Source organism: Mobula hypostoma, chromosome 5, assembly GCF_963921235.1.
Source record: "Mobula hypostoma chromosome 5, sMobHyp1.1, whole genome shotgun sequence".
Classification (NCBI taxonomy): domain Eukaryota; kingdom Metazoa; phylum Chordata; class Chondrichthyes; order Myliobatiformes; family Myliobatidae; genus Mobula; species Mobula hypostoma.
The window spans coordinates 118,236,766-118,249,823 of NC_086101.1; the positions used below are offsets into that span (position 1 = coordinate 118,236,766).

The 13,058-nt window shown below is 56.5% G+C and overlaps 1 protein-coding gene across 4 annotated transcripts in view; it reads left to right on the top strand.

Annotated features, from left to right (window-relative positions):
- The window catches only part of LOC134346272 (rhomboid-related protein 4-like), a 44,502-nt gene that overhangs the window by 2,981 nt on the left and 28,463 nt on the right, over window positions 1-13,058 (top strand). For 2 of the 4 annotated variants that reach the window (XR_010017889.1, XM_063047618.1), the window contains exon 2: window positions 9,920-10,239. The exons of 1 other annotated variant lie outside the window; for it this stretch is intronic. The gene's annotated coding sequence lies outside the window, so the exon portion shown is untranslated. The remainder of the gene's footprint in view (window positions 1-9,919; window positions 10,240-13,058) is intronic. One more of the 4 variants, XR_010017890.1, reaches the window with a different exon arrangement.

Consider the following 13,058-nt stretch of genomic DNA (forward strand, 5'->3'; position numbering starts at 1 on the left):
GACAGAGGCTGGGAGGTGATGGATGGATCCAGGTGAGGAGAGGTAATGGACAGATGGAGGAGGGGAGAGTGGGAATAGTGACAGAGGCTGGGAGGTGATGGGTGGATCTGGGTGAGGAGGGGAGATGGACAGATGGAGGAGGGGAGAGTGGGAATAGTAACAGAGACTGGGAGGTAATGGGTGGATCCAGGTGAGGAGGGGAGATGGACAGATGGAGGAGGGGAGAGAGGGAATAGTGACTGAGGCTGGGAGGTGATGGGTGGATCCAGGTGAAGAGGGGTGATGGACAGATGGAGGAGGGGAGAGAGGGAATAGTGACCGAGGCTGGGAGGTGATGGGTGGATCCAGGTGGGGAGGGGTGATGGACAGATGGAGGAGGGGAGAGTGGGAATAGTGACAGAGGCTGGGAGGTGATGGGTGGATCCAGGTGAAGAGGGGAGATGGACAGATGGAGGAGGGGAGAGTGGGAATAGTGACAGAGACTGGGAGGTGATGGATGGATCCAGGTGGGGAGGGGTGATGGACAGATGGAGGAGGGGAGAGTGGGAATAGTGACAGAGACTGGGAGGTGATTGGTGGATCTGGGTGAGGAGGGGAGATGGACAGATGGAGGAGGGGAGAGTGGGAATAGTGACAGAGACTGGGAGGTGATGGGTGGATCTGGGTGAGGAGGGGAGATGGACAGATGGAGGAGGGGAGAGTGGGAATAGTGACAGAGACTGGGAGGTGATTGGTGGATCTGGGTGAGGAGGGGAGATGGACAGATGGAGGAGGGGAGAGTGGGAATAGTGACAGAGACTGGGAGGTGATGGGTGGATCTGGGTGAGGAGGGGAGATGGAGGAGGGGAGAGTGGGAATAGTGACAGAGGCTGGGAGGTGATTGGTGGATCTGGGTGGGGAGGGGAGATGGACAGATGGAGGAGGGGAGAGTGGGAATAGTGACAGAGGCTGGGAGGTGATTGGTGGATCTGGGTGGGGAGGGGAGATGGACAGATGGAGGAGGGGAGAGTGGGAATAGTGACAGAGGCTGGGAGGTGATTGGTGGATCTGGGTGGGGAGGGGAGATGGACAGATGGAGGGGGGAGAGTGGGAATAGTGACAGAGGCTGGGAGGTGATTGGTGGATCTGGGTGAGGAGGGGAGATGGACAGATGGAGGAGGGGAGAGTGGGAATAGTGACAGAGGCTGGGAGGTGATGGGTGGATCTGGGTGGGGAGGGGAGATGGACAGATGGAGGAGGGGAGAGTGGGAATAGTGACAGAGGCTGGGAGGTGATTGGTGGATCTGGGTGGGGAGGGGAGATGGACAGATGGAGGAGGGGAGAGTGGGAATAGTGACAGAGGCTGGGAGGTGATGGGTGGATCTGGGTGGGGAGGGGAGATGGACAGATGGAGGAGGGGAGAGTGGGAATAGTGACAGAGGCTGGGAGGTGATGGGTGGATCTGGGTGGGGAGGGGAGATGGACAGATGGAGGAGGGGAGAGTGGGAATAGTGACAGAGGCTGGGAGGTGATTGGTGGATCTGGGTGGGGAGGGGAGATGGACAGATGGAGGAGGGGAGAGTGGGAATAGTGACAGAGGCTGGGAGGTGATGGGTGGATCTGGGTGGGGAGGGGAGATGGACAGATGGAGGAGGGGAGAGTGGGAATAGTGACAGAGGCTGGGAGGTGATGGGTGGATCTGGGTGGGGAGGGGAGATGGACAGATGGAGGAGGGGAGAGTGGGAATAGTGACAGAGGCTGGGAGGTGATGGGTGGATCTGGGTGAGGAGGGGAGATGGACAGATGGAGGAGGGGAGAGTGGGGATAGTGACCGAGGCTGGAAGGTGATGGGTGGATCTGGGTGAGGAGGGGAGATGGACAGATGGAGGAGGGGAGAGTGGGAATAGTGACCGAGGCTGGAAGGTGATGGGTGGATCCAGGTGAGGAGGGGTGATGGACAGATGGAGGAGGGGAGAGTTGGAATAGTGACAGAGGCTGGGAGGTGATGGGTGGATCCGGGTGAGGAGGGGAGATGGACAGATGGAGGGGGGGAGAGTGGGAATAGTGACAGAGGCTGGGAGGTGATGGGTGGATCTGGGTGAGGAGGGGAGATGGACAGATGGAGGAGGGGAGAGTGGGAATAGTGACAGAGGCTGGGAGGTGATGGGTGGATCCAGGTGAGGAGGGGAGATGGACAGATGGAGGAGGGGAGAGTGGGAATAGTGACAGAGGCTGGGAGGTGATGGGTGGATCCTGGTGAGGAGGGGAGATGGACAGATGGAGGAGGGGAGAGTGGGAATAGTGACCGAGGCTGGGAGGTGATGGGTGGATCCAGGTGAGGAGGGGAGATGGACAGATGGAGGAGGGGAGAGTGGGAATAGTGACCGAGGCTGGGAGGTGATGGGTGGATCCAGGTGAGGAGGGGTGATGGACAGATGGAGGAGGGGAGAGTGGGAATAGTGACCGAGGCTGGGAGGTGATGGGTGGATCCAGGTGAGGAGGGGAGATGGACAGATGGAGGAGGGGAGAGTGGGAATAGTGACAGAGGCTGGGAGGTGATGGGTGGATAAGTGACAGAGACTGGGAGGTGATGGGTGGATCTGGGTGAGGAGGGGAGATGGACAGATGGAGGAGGGGAGAGTGGGAATAGTGACCGAGGCTGGAAGGTGATGGGTGGATCCAGGTGAGGAGGGGTGATGGACAGATGGAGGAGGGGAGAGTTGGAATAGTGACAGAGGCTGGGAGGTGATGGGTGGATCCGGGTGAGGAGGGGAGATGGACAGATGGAGGGGGGAGAGTGGGAATAGTGACAGAGGCTGGGAGGTGATGGGTGGATCTGGGTGAGGAGGGGAGATGGACAGATGGAGGAGGGGAGAGTGGGAATAGTGACAGAGGCTGGGAGGTGATGGGTGGATCCAGGTGAGGAGGGGAGATGGACAGATGGAGGAGGGGAGAGTGGGAATAGTGACAGAGGCTGGGAGGTGATGGGTGGATCCAGGTGAGGAGGGGAGATGGACAGATGGAGGAGGGGAGAGTGGGAATAGTGACCGAGGCTGGGAGGTGATGGGTGGATCCAGGTGAGGAGGGGAGATGGACAGATGGAGGAGGGGAGAGTGGGAATAGTGACCGAGGCTGGGAGGTGATGGGTGGATCCAGGTGAGGAGGGGTGATGGACAGATGGAGGAGGGGAGAGTGGGAATAGTGACCGAGGCTGGGAGGTGATGGGTGGATCCAGGTGAGGAGGGGAGATGGACAGATGGAGGAGGGGAGAGTGGGAATAGTGACAGAGGCTGGGAGGTGATGGGTGGATCCAGGTGAGGAGGGGAGATGGACAGATGGAGGAGGGGAGAGTGGGAATAGTGACCGAGGCTGGGAGGTGATGGGTGGATCCAGGTGAGGAGGGGAGATGGACAGATGGAGGAGGGGAGAGTGGGAATAGTGACAGAGGCTGGGAGGTGATGGGTGGATCCAGGTGAGGAGGGGAGATGGACAGATGGAGGAGGGGAGAGTGGGAATAGTGACAGAGGCTGGGAGGTGACGGGTGGATCCAGGTGAGGAGGGGAGATGGACAGATGGAGGAGAGAGTGGGAATAGTGACAGAGGCTGGGAGGTGATGGGTGGATCCAGGTGAGGAGGGGAGATGGACAGATGGAGGAGGGGAGAGTGGGAATACTGAAAGAGGCTGGGAGTTGGTGGGTGGATCTGGGTGAGGAGGGGAGATGGACAGATGGAGGGGGGGAGAGTGGGAATAGTGACAGAGGCTGGGAGGTGATGGGTGGATCCAGGTGAGGAGGGGAGATGGACAGATGGAGGAGGGGAGAGTGGGAATAGTGACAGAGGCTGGGAGGTGACGGGTGGATCCGGGTGAGGAGGGGAGATGGACAGATGGAGGAGGGGAGAGTGGGAATAGTGACCGAGGCTGGGAGGTGATGGGTGGATCCAGGTGAGGAGGGGAGATGGACAGATGGAGGAGGGGAGAGTGGGAATAGTGACCGAGGCTGGGAGGTGATGGGTGGATCCAGGTGAGGAGGGGTGATGGACAGATGGAGGAGGGGAGAGTGGGAATAGTGACCGAGGCTGGGAGGTGATGGGTGGATCCAGGTGAGGAGGGGAGATGGACAGATGGAGGAGGGGAGAGTGGGAATAGTGACCGAGGCTGGGAGGTGATGGGTGGATCTAGGTGAGGAGGGGAGATGGACAGATGGAGGAGGGGAGAGTGGGAATAGTGACAGAGGCTGGGAGGTGACGGGTGGATCCAGGTGAGGAGGGGAGATGGACAGATGGAGGAGGGGAGAGTGGGAATAGTGACCGAGGCTGGGAGGTGATGGGTGGATCCAGGTGAGGAGGGGAGATGGACAGATGGAGGAGGGGAGAGTGGGAATAGTGACAGAGGCTGGGAGGTGACGGGTGGATCCAGGTGAGGAGGGGAGATGGACAGATGGAGGAGGGGAGAGTGGGAATAGTGACAGAGGCTGGGAGGTGATGGGTGGATCCAGGTGAGGAGGGGAGATGGACAGATGGAGGAGGGGAGAGTGGGAATAGTGACCGAGGCTGGGAGGTGACGGGTGGATCCAGGTGAGGAGGGGAGATGGACAGATGGAGGAGGGGAGAGTGGGAATAGTGACAGAGACTGGGAGGTGATGGGTGGATCCGGGTGAGGAGGGGAGATGGACAGATGGAGGAGGGGAGAGTGGGAATAGTGACAGAGGCTGGGAGGTGATGGGTGGATCCAGGTGAGGAGGGGAGATGGACAGATGGAGGAGGGGAGAGTGGGAATAGTGACAGAGACTGGGAGGTGATGGGTGGATCCAGGTGAGGAGGGGAGATGGACAGATGGAGGAGGGGAGAGTGGGAATAGTGACAGAGACTGGGAGGTGATGGGTGGATCCAGGTGAGGAGGGGTGATGGACAGATGGAGGAGGGGAGAGTGGGAATAGTGACCGAGGCTGGGAGGTGACGGGTGGATCCAGGTGAGGAGGGGAGATGGACAGATGGAGGAGGGGAGAGTGGGAATAGTGACAGAGACTGGGAGGTGATGGGTGGATCCGGGTGAGGAGGGGAGATGGACAGATGGAGGAGGGGAGAGTGGGAATAGTGACAGAGGCTGGGAGGTGATGGATGGATCCAGGTGAGGAGGGGAGATGGACAGATGGAGGAGGGGAGAGTGGGAATAGTGACAGAGGCTGGGAGGTGACGGGTGGATCCAGGTGAGGAGGGGAGATGGACAGATGGAGGAGGGGAGAGTGGGAATAGTGACCGAGGCTGGGAGGTGATGGGTGGATCCGGGTGAGGAGGGGAGATGGACAGATGGAGGAGGGGAGAGTGGGAATAGTGACAGAGGCTGGGAGGTGACGGGTGGATCCAGGTGAAGAGGGGTGATGGACAGATGGAGGAGGGGAGAGTGGGAATAGTGACAGAGGCTGGGAGTTGGTGGGTGGATCAGGGTGAGGAGGGGAGATGGACAGATGGAGGAGGGGAGAGTGGGAATAGTGACAGAGGCTGGGAGGTGACGGGTGGATCCAGGTGAGGAGGGGAGATGGACAGATGGAGGAGGGGAGAGTGGGAATAGTGACAGAGACTGGGAGGTGATGGGTGGATCCGGGTGAGGAGGGGAGATGGACAGATGGAGGAGGGGAGAGTGGGAATAGTGACAGAGACTGGGAGGTGATGGGTGGATCCGGGTGAGGAGGGGAGATGGACAGATGGAGGAGGGGAGAGTGGGAATAGTGACAGAGACTGGGAGGTGATGGGTGGATCCGGGTGAGGAGGGGAGATGGACAGATGGAGGAGGGGAGAGTGGGAATAGTGACCGAGGCTGGGAGGTGATGGGTGGATCCAGGTGAGGAGGGGAGATGGACAGATGGAGGAGGGGAGAGTGGGAATAGTGACCGAGGCTGGGAGGTGATGGGTGGATCCAGGTGAGGAGGGGAGATGGACAGATGGAGGAGGGGAGAGTGGGAATAGTGACCGAGGCTGGGAGGTGACGGGTGGATCCAGGTGAGGAGGGGAGATGGACAGATGGAGGAGGGGAGAGTGGGAATAGTGACAGAGACTGGGAGGTGATTGGTGGATCTGGGTGGGGAGGGGAGATGGACAGATGGAGGAGGGGAGAGTGGGAATAGTGACAGAGGCTGGGAGGTGACGGGTGGATCCAGGTGAGGAGGGGTGATGGACAGATGGAGGAGGGGAGAGTGGGAATAGTGACAGAGGCTGGGAGGTGATTGGTGGATCCAGGTGAGGGGGAGTGATGGACAGATGGAGGAGGGGAGAGTGGGAATAGTGACAGAGGCTGGGAGGTGATGGGTGGATCCAGGTGAGGAGGGGAGATGGACAGATGGAGGAGGGGAGAGTGGGAATAGTGACAGAGACTGGGAGGTGATGGGTGGATCCAGGTGAGGAGGGGAGATGGACAGATGGAGGAGGGGAGAGTGGGAATAGTGACAGAGGCTGGGAGGTGACGGGTGGATCCAGGTGAGGAGGGGAGATGGACAGATGGAGGAGGGGAGAGTGGGAATAGTGACAGAGGCTGGGAGGTGATGGGTGGATCCAGGTGAGGAGGGGTGATGGACAGATGGAGGAGGGGAGAGTGGGAATAGTGACAGAGGCTGGGAGGTGACGGGTGGATCCAGGTGAGGAGGGGAGATGGACAGATGGAGGAGGGGAGAGTGGGAATAGTGACAGAGGCTGGGAGGTGATGGGTGGATCCAGGTGAGGAGGGGAGATGGACAGATGGAGGAGGGGAGAGTGGGAATAGTGACAGAGGCTGGGAGGTGACGGGTGGATCCAGGTGAGGAGGGGAGATGGACAGATGGAGGAGGGGAGAGTGGGAATAGTGACCGAGGCTGGGAGGTGATGGGTGGATCCAGGTGAGGAGGGGAGATGGACAGATGGAGGAGGGGAGAGTGGGAATAGTGACAGAGGCTGGGAGGTGATGGGTGGATCCAGGTGAGGAGGGGAGATGGACAGATGGAGGAGGGGAGAGTGGGAATAGTGACAGAGGCTGGGAGGTGATGGGTGGATCCAGGTGAGGAGGGGAGATGGACAGATGGAGGAGGGGAGAGTGGGAATAGTGACAGAGGCTGGGAGGTGATGGGTGGATCCAGGTGAGGAGGGGAGATGGACAGATGGAGGAGGGGAGAGTGGGAATAGTGACAGAGGCTGGGAGGTGACGGGTGGATCCAGGTGAGGAGGGGAGATGGACAGATGGAGGAGGGGAGAGTGGGAATAGTGACAGAGGCTGGGAGGTGATGGGTGGATCCAGGTGAGGAGGGGAGATGGACAGATGGAGGAGGGGAGAGTGGGAATAGTGACAGAGGCTGGGAGGTGATGGGTGGATCCAGGTGAGGAGGGGAGATGGACAGATGGAGGAGGGGAGAGTGGGAATAGTGACAGAGGCTGGGAGGTGACGGGTGGATCCAGGTGAGGAGGGGAGATGGACAGATGGAGGAGGGGAGAGTGGGAATAGTGACCGAGGCTGGGAGGTGATGGGTGGATCCAGGTGAGGAGGGGAGATGGACAGATGGAGGAGGGGAGAGTGGGAATAGAGACTGGGAGGTGATGGGTGGATCCAGGTGAGGAGGGGAGATGGACAGATGGAGGAGGGGAGAGTGGGAATAGTGACAGAGGCTGGGAGGTGATGGGTGGATCCAGGTGAGGAGGGGTGATGGACAGATGGAGGGGGGGAGAGTGGGAATAGTGACAGAGGCTGGGAGGTGATGGGTGGATCCAGGTGAGGAGGGGTGATGGACAGATGGAGGAGGGGAGAGTGGGAATAGTGACAGAGGCTGGGAGGTAATGGGTGGATCCAGGTGAGGAGGGGAGATGGACAGATGGAGGAGGGGAGAGTGGGAATAGTGACAGAGGCTGGGAGGTGATGGGTGGATCCAGGTGAGGAGGGGAGATGGACAGATGGAGGAGGGGAGAGTGGGAATAGTGACAGAGGCTGGGAGGTGATGGGTGGATCCAGGTGAGGAGGGGAGATGGACAGATGGAGGAGGGGAGAGTGGGAATAGTGACAGAGGCTGGGAGGTGATGGGTGGATCCAGGTGAGGAGGGGAGATGGACAGATGGAGGAGGGGAGAGTGGGAATAGTGACAGAGGCTGGGAGGTGATGGGTGGATCCAGGTGAGGAGGGGAGATGGACAGATGGAGGAGGGGAGAGTGGGAATAGTGACAGAGGCTGGGAGGTGATGGGTGGATCCAGGTGAGGAGGGGAGATGGACAGATGGAGGAGGGGAGAGTGGGAATAGTGACAGAGGCTGGGAGGTGATGGGTGGATCCAGGTGAGGAGGGGAGATGGACAGATGGAGGAGGGGAGAGTGGGAATAGTGACCGAGGCTGGGAGGTGATTGGTGGATCTGGGTGGGGAGGGGAGATGGACAGATAGAGGAGGGGAGAGTGGGAATAGTGACAGAGACTGGGAGGTGATTGGTGGATCTGGGTGAGGAGGGGAGATGGACAGATGGAGGAGGGGAGAGTGGGAATAGTGACAGAGGCTGGGAGGTGATTGGTGGATCTGGGTGAGGAGGGGAGATGGACAGATGGAGGAGGGGAGAGTGGGAATAGTGACCGAGGCTGGGAGGTGATGGGTGGATCCAGGTGAGGGGGAGTGATGGACAGATGGAGGAGGGGAGAGTGGGAATAGTGACAGAGGCTGGGAGTTGGTGGGTGGATCTGGGTGAGGAGGGGAGATGGACAGATGGAGGAGGGGAGAGTGGGAATAGTGACAGAGGCTGGGAGTTGGTGGGTGGATCCAGGTGAGGAGGGGTGATGGACAGATGGAGGAGGGGAGAGTGGGAATAGTGACAGAGGCTGGGAGGTGATGGGTGGATCCAGGTGAGGAGGGGTGATGGACAGATGGAGGAGGGGAGAGTGGGAATAGTGACAGAGGCTGGGAGGTGATGGGTGGATCCAGGTGAGGAGGGGTGATGGACAGATGGAGGAGGGGAGAGTGGGAATAGTGACAGAGGCTGGGAGGTGATGGGTGGATCCAGGTGAGGAGGGGTGATGGACAGATGGAGGAGGGGAGAGTGGGAATAGTGACAGAGGCTGGGAGGTGACGGGTGGAGGTGACAAAGGGCTGCAGATGGTGGGATCTGATAGAGGAAGGTGGAGGTGGGAGGGCAGATGGTCAGTGCGAGGAGTGTGGGTGACAGGCAGATGGAGTGGGTGTGGGAGGGGAAAGGTGGGTTTAGGAGGAATTGGGGAGATCAGGAGGTGACAGCGGGAAGAATCATGGGTCGGTAGGTTATCACCGTTGTAAGTGATCCCTGGTGGGTTGTTGGGGAAAGAAGAACATGCGAGTGGGGAAGCTTGTGGACAAATCTTGAGAACAGAGAATCTGCTGGAGGAACTCAGTGGGTCACGGAGCATCCATGGGGAGAAAACAACTCGACATTTCGGGTCAAGAGCCCTGAAGTGAGCTTCAACTCAAAACGTTCTTTTCTTGGATGTTTGGTGTTTATTTGAACGGGTTCCACAGTGTTCTGTGGTGTGGGAGGGTGAATCTCAGGTGTATTCTGTATACATACTTTGATAAATGAACGAGAGAAAACCTGCAGATGCTAGGAGCCCAACATACACACACAAAATGCTGGAGGAACTCAGCAGGCCAGGCAGCATCAATGGACAAAAGTATAGCTGACATTTTGTGCCGAAACCCTTCGGCAGGACTGGAGAAGAAGGGATGAGGAGTAGATTTTAAAGGTGGGGGAGGGGAGAGAGAAACATAGGGTGATAGGTGAAACCTGGTGGCGGGGGGGGGGGAATGAGGAAAAGAGCTGGGAAGTCCTGTTGAGGAGTTTTGGCAGGAAACGTCAACTGTACTTTTTTCAATTGATGCTGCCTGGCCTGCTGAGTTCCTCCAGCATTTTGTGTGTGTTGCTTGATAATAAACGTACTTTGAATCTTCGAAATGCCCATTGTTCCTTTCCCCCTACAGATGCTGCTCAACCCTCCAGCAGATCGTTTGTTGCTCCAGATTCCAGCATCTGCAGGTCCTCCTGCCTCCTCTGCAGGTGATTGCTCCAGGGGCAGGCAGGGATTTGATGGGTTGAACGGCCTCCTTGTGGTTGAGCAGGAGGTCCAGAGGTGGAGAGGGATGGACAAAGCCTGCTTACTTCACGAGACATCACAAGTGATGTAACAAAGGGGTGATTTCACTGTCCATTGTACATCATCACCACATGGTGGGGAGGCAATGTGTCGATGCAAAGGAGACACACACTCGGTCTCAATGAAGACATCGCTTCCAGAAGGAAGGTAAGGTAGAGTCATAGCGTTGTAGAGCACTCCAACACAAAAAAAACAAGCCTTTTGGCCCATCTAGTCTGTGCAATATTTCACCTTTCACCCTTAGCCCATGACCTCCGGTTGTAGTCCCACCCAACCTCAGTGTAAAAAGCCTCCTCGCATTTACCCTACCTATACCCCTCATAATTTTGAATACCTCTATCAAATCTCCCCTCAGTCTTCTCCGTTCTAAGGATTAAAGTCTTAACCTGTTGAATGTTATGCATAATCTGTATTCTGTGTGTTGTCTGTACCTCTGTGCCTGTGACACTGCTGCAAGTCAGACCTCGCTGTTGTGATGAAATGATCTGTTTGGATGGCAAAAAGTTTTTCTCTGTACCTCAGTACATGTGACAATATTAAACCAATCTATCAGAGTCACAGCCAGAGAGAGGGTTAATATCAAAGGTTCATTTAATATCAGAGTGATGAAGTCTCCGTTGGTCAGGGTCGACCATGGATCTTGCATCCTGGCTGTCTCGATACACAAGCCTGGCAGTACGATATGGAGAGCAAGCTGTTACCCGTGTAGCAAGCTCCGTTCTCAACGCACCTGGTAAACCCAAAGGGACGGCAGAGGCCAATGCAGTTTGGCACCAACAGCATCACAGGAGTTGCCAGTCAGCGTTGAACTCAGCGTAGGACTGTCTTCTCTGGATTTTTCCCTCAGGGTTTTCTCCCAAAGCCTTTCCCATGAGTGGATATAACCACAAAGCAGCGGAGGTTTGAGATTAGGGTTTTCCTTCTCCTAGGTGAGCTGCCAGCCACGGCTGATGAGCCCCATCCACTCAAAGCAACTGGTTTTAAGGCGCCAGTAACCCGCCTTTGCCCCTTTTCAGTAGAAACGGTTCCACCAGGCTTGGTAGCTAATCCATGTGTGAAGGCCCGGAGCTGGACTTGGTTGTCAGAGCTATTTGAGTTGCACATCATTGGGAGCATTTAGTAGGTAGTGGAGCTTGTCCTCATTATCACTCCTGGCTATAACAACCTTGAGGACTCAGGGTAGGGTATGCAGTATACAACCTGAAATTCACACTCTTCATAGACATCCACGAAACAAGAACCCTACAGAATGAATGATAGAGACATTGAAGCCCCCTTCCCCCTCCCTTGGCTCAAGCAGCAGCAAATGCATCGAACCCCTTCTCCTCCCCCCACACTAACATGCCAGGAGTACCAAGCACCACCCCCCCCCCACCACACCACCATGCAAACAACATCAAAACCCCCAAGGAGACCTTGATCTGGAGTCCATCAAAACCACAGTGCATAAATCAGCACGTTGGTATCTCAGACGGGCTCTTTCTCTCCGTCAAGGGAGACAGAGATTACTCGTGCAACAATGAGAGAGGAGACCAGCAGCTCACTGTTCCGATGTTACAATCTTCTACATTTCTTCTCCAAGACCCCCTATCCACCACCCGCCTTCTCGTTGATCGACAGGTTCTCACTCACCATCAAAAGAGAGAGGGATTGCTTGAGTACAGGGATCTTCTTCTGAAGATTAGCGAACACACCACTTGCTGTCTCAGTACTTCAGTCTCCCACACAGCTTCAGTTGGCAAAATTGGTGAGGAACTGGGTCAGGGATCTGTTCTGGGACCCCTTCTCTTTGTGATTTTCATAAATGACCTGGATGAGGAAGTGGAGGGATGGGTTAGTAAATTTGCTGATGACACAAAGGTTGGGGGCGTTGTGGATAGTGTGGAGGGGTGTCAGAGGTTACAGCGGGACATTGATAGGATGCAAAAATGGGCTGAGAAGTGGCAGATGGAGTTCAACCCAGATAAGTGTGAGGTGGTTCATTTTGGTAGGTCAAATATTATGGCAGAATATAGTATTAATGGTAAGACTCTTGGCGGTGTGGAGGATCTGAGGGATCTTGGGGTCTGAGTCCATGGGACACTCAAAGCTGCTGCACAGGTTAATGTGTGGTTAAGAAGGCAAAACGTGCATTGGCCTTCATCAATCACGGGATTGAGTTCAAGAGCCGAGAGGTAATGTTACAGCTATATAGGACCCTGGTCAGACCCCACTTGGAGTACTGTGCTCAGTTCTGGTCACCTCACTACAGGAAGGATGTGGAAACCATATAAAGGGTGCAGAGGAGACTTACAAGGATGTTGCCTGGATTGGGGAGCATGCCTTATGAGAACAGGTTGAGTGAACTCGGCCTTTTCTCCTCGGAGCGACGGAGGATGAGAGGTGACCTGATAGAGGTGTACAAGATGATGAGAGGCATTGATCGTGTGGATAGCCAGAGACTTTTTCCCAGGGCTGAAATGGCTAGCATGAGAGGGCATAGTTTTAAGGTGCTTAGAAGCAGGTACAGAGGAGATGTCAGGGGCAAGTTTTTTTGTACTCAGAGAGTGGTGAGTACGTGGAATGGGCTGCCGGCGATGGTGGTGGAGGCGGATATAATAGGGTCCTTTAAGAGACTCCTGGACAGGTACATGGAGCTTAGAAAAAAATAGAGGGCTGTGGATAAGCCTAAGTAATTTCTCAGGTAAGGACATGTTCAGCACAGCTTTGTGGGCCGAAGGGCCTGTATTGTGCTGTAGGTTTTCTATGTTTCTATGTAGATGGGGCTGCTCCCCGAGGGTGCACACCTTCCAAGCTGTTCCTGCAGATGGCGGTGCTAGGCTGCACACCATAATATCACTGGCCTGTAGAGTCATACAGCACAGAAACAGGCCTTTCAGCCCATCTAGTCTGTGCCAAACCATTTAAACTGCCTACTCCCATCGACCTGCACCGGGACCATATCCCGCCATACCCCTACCATCCAT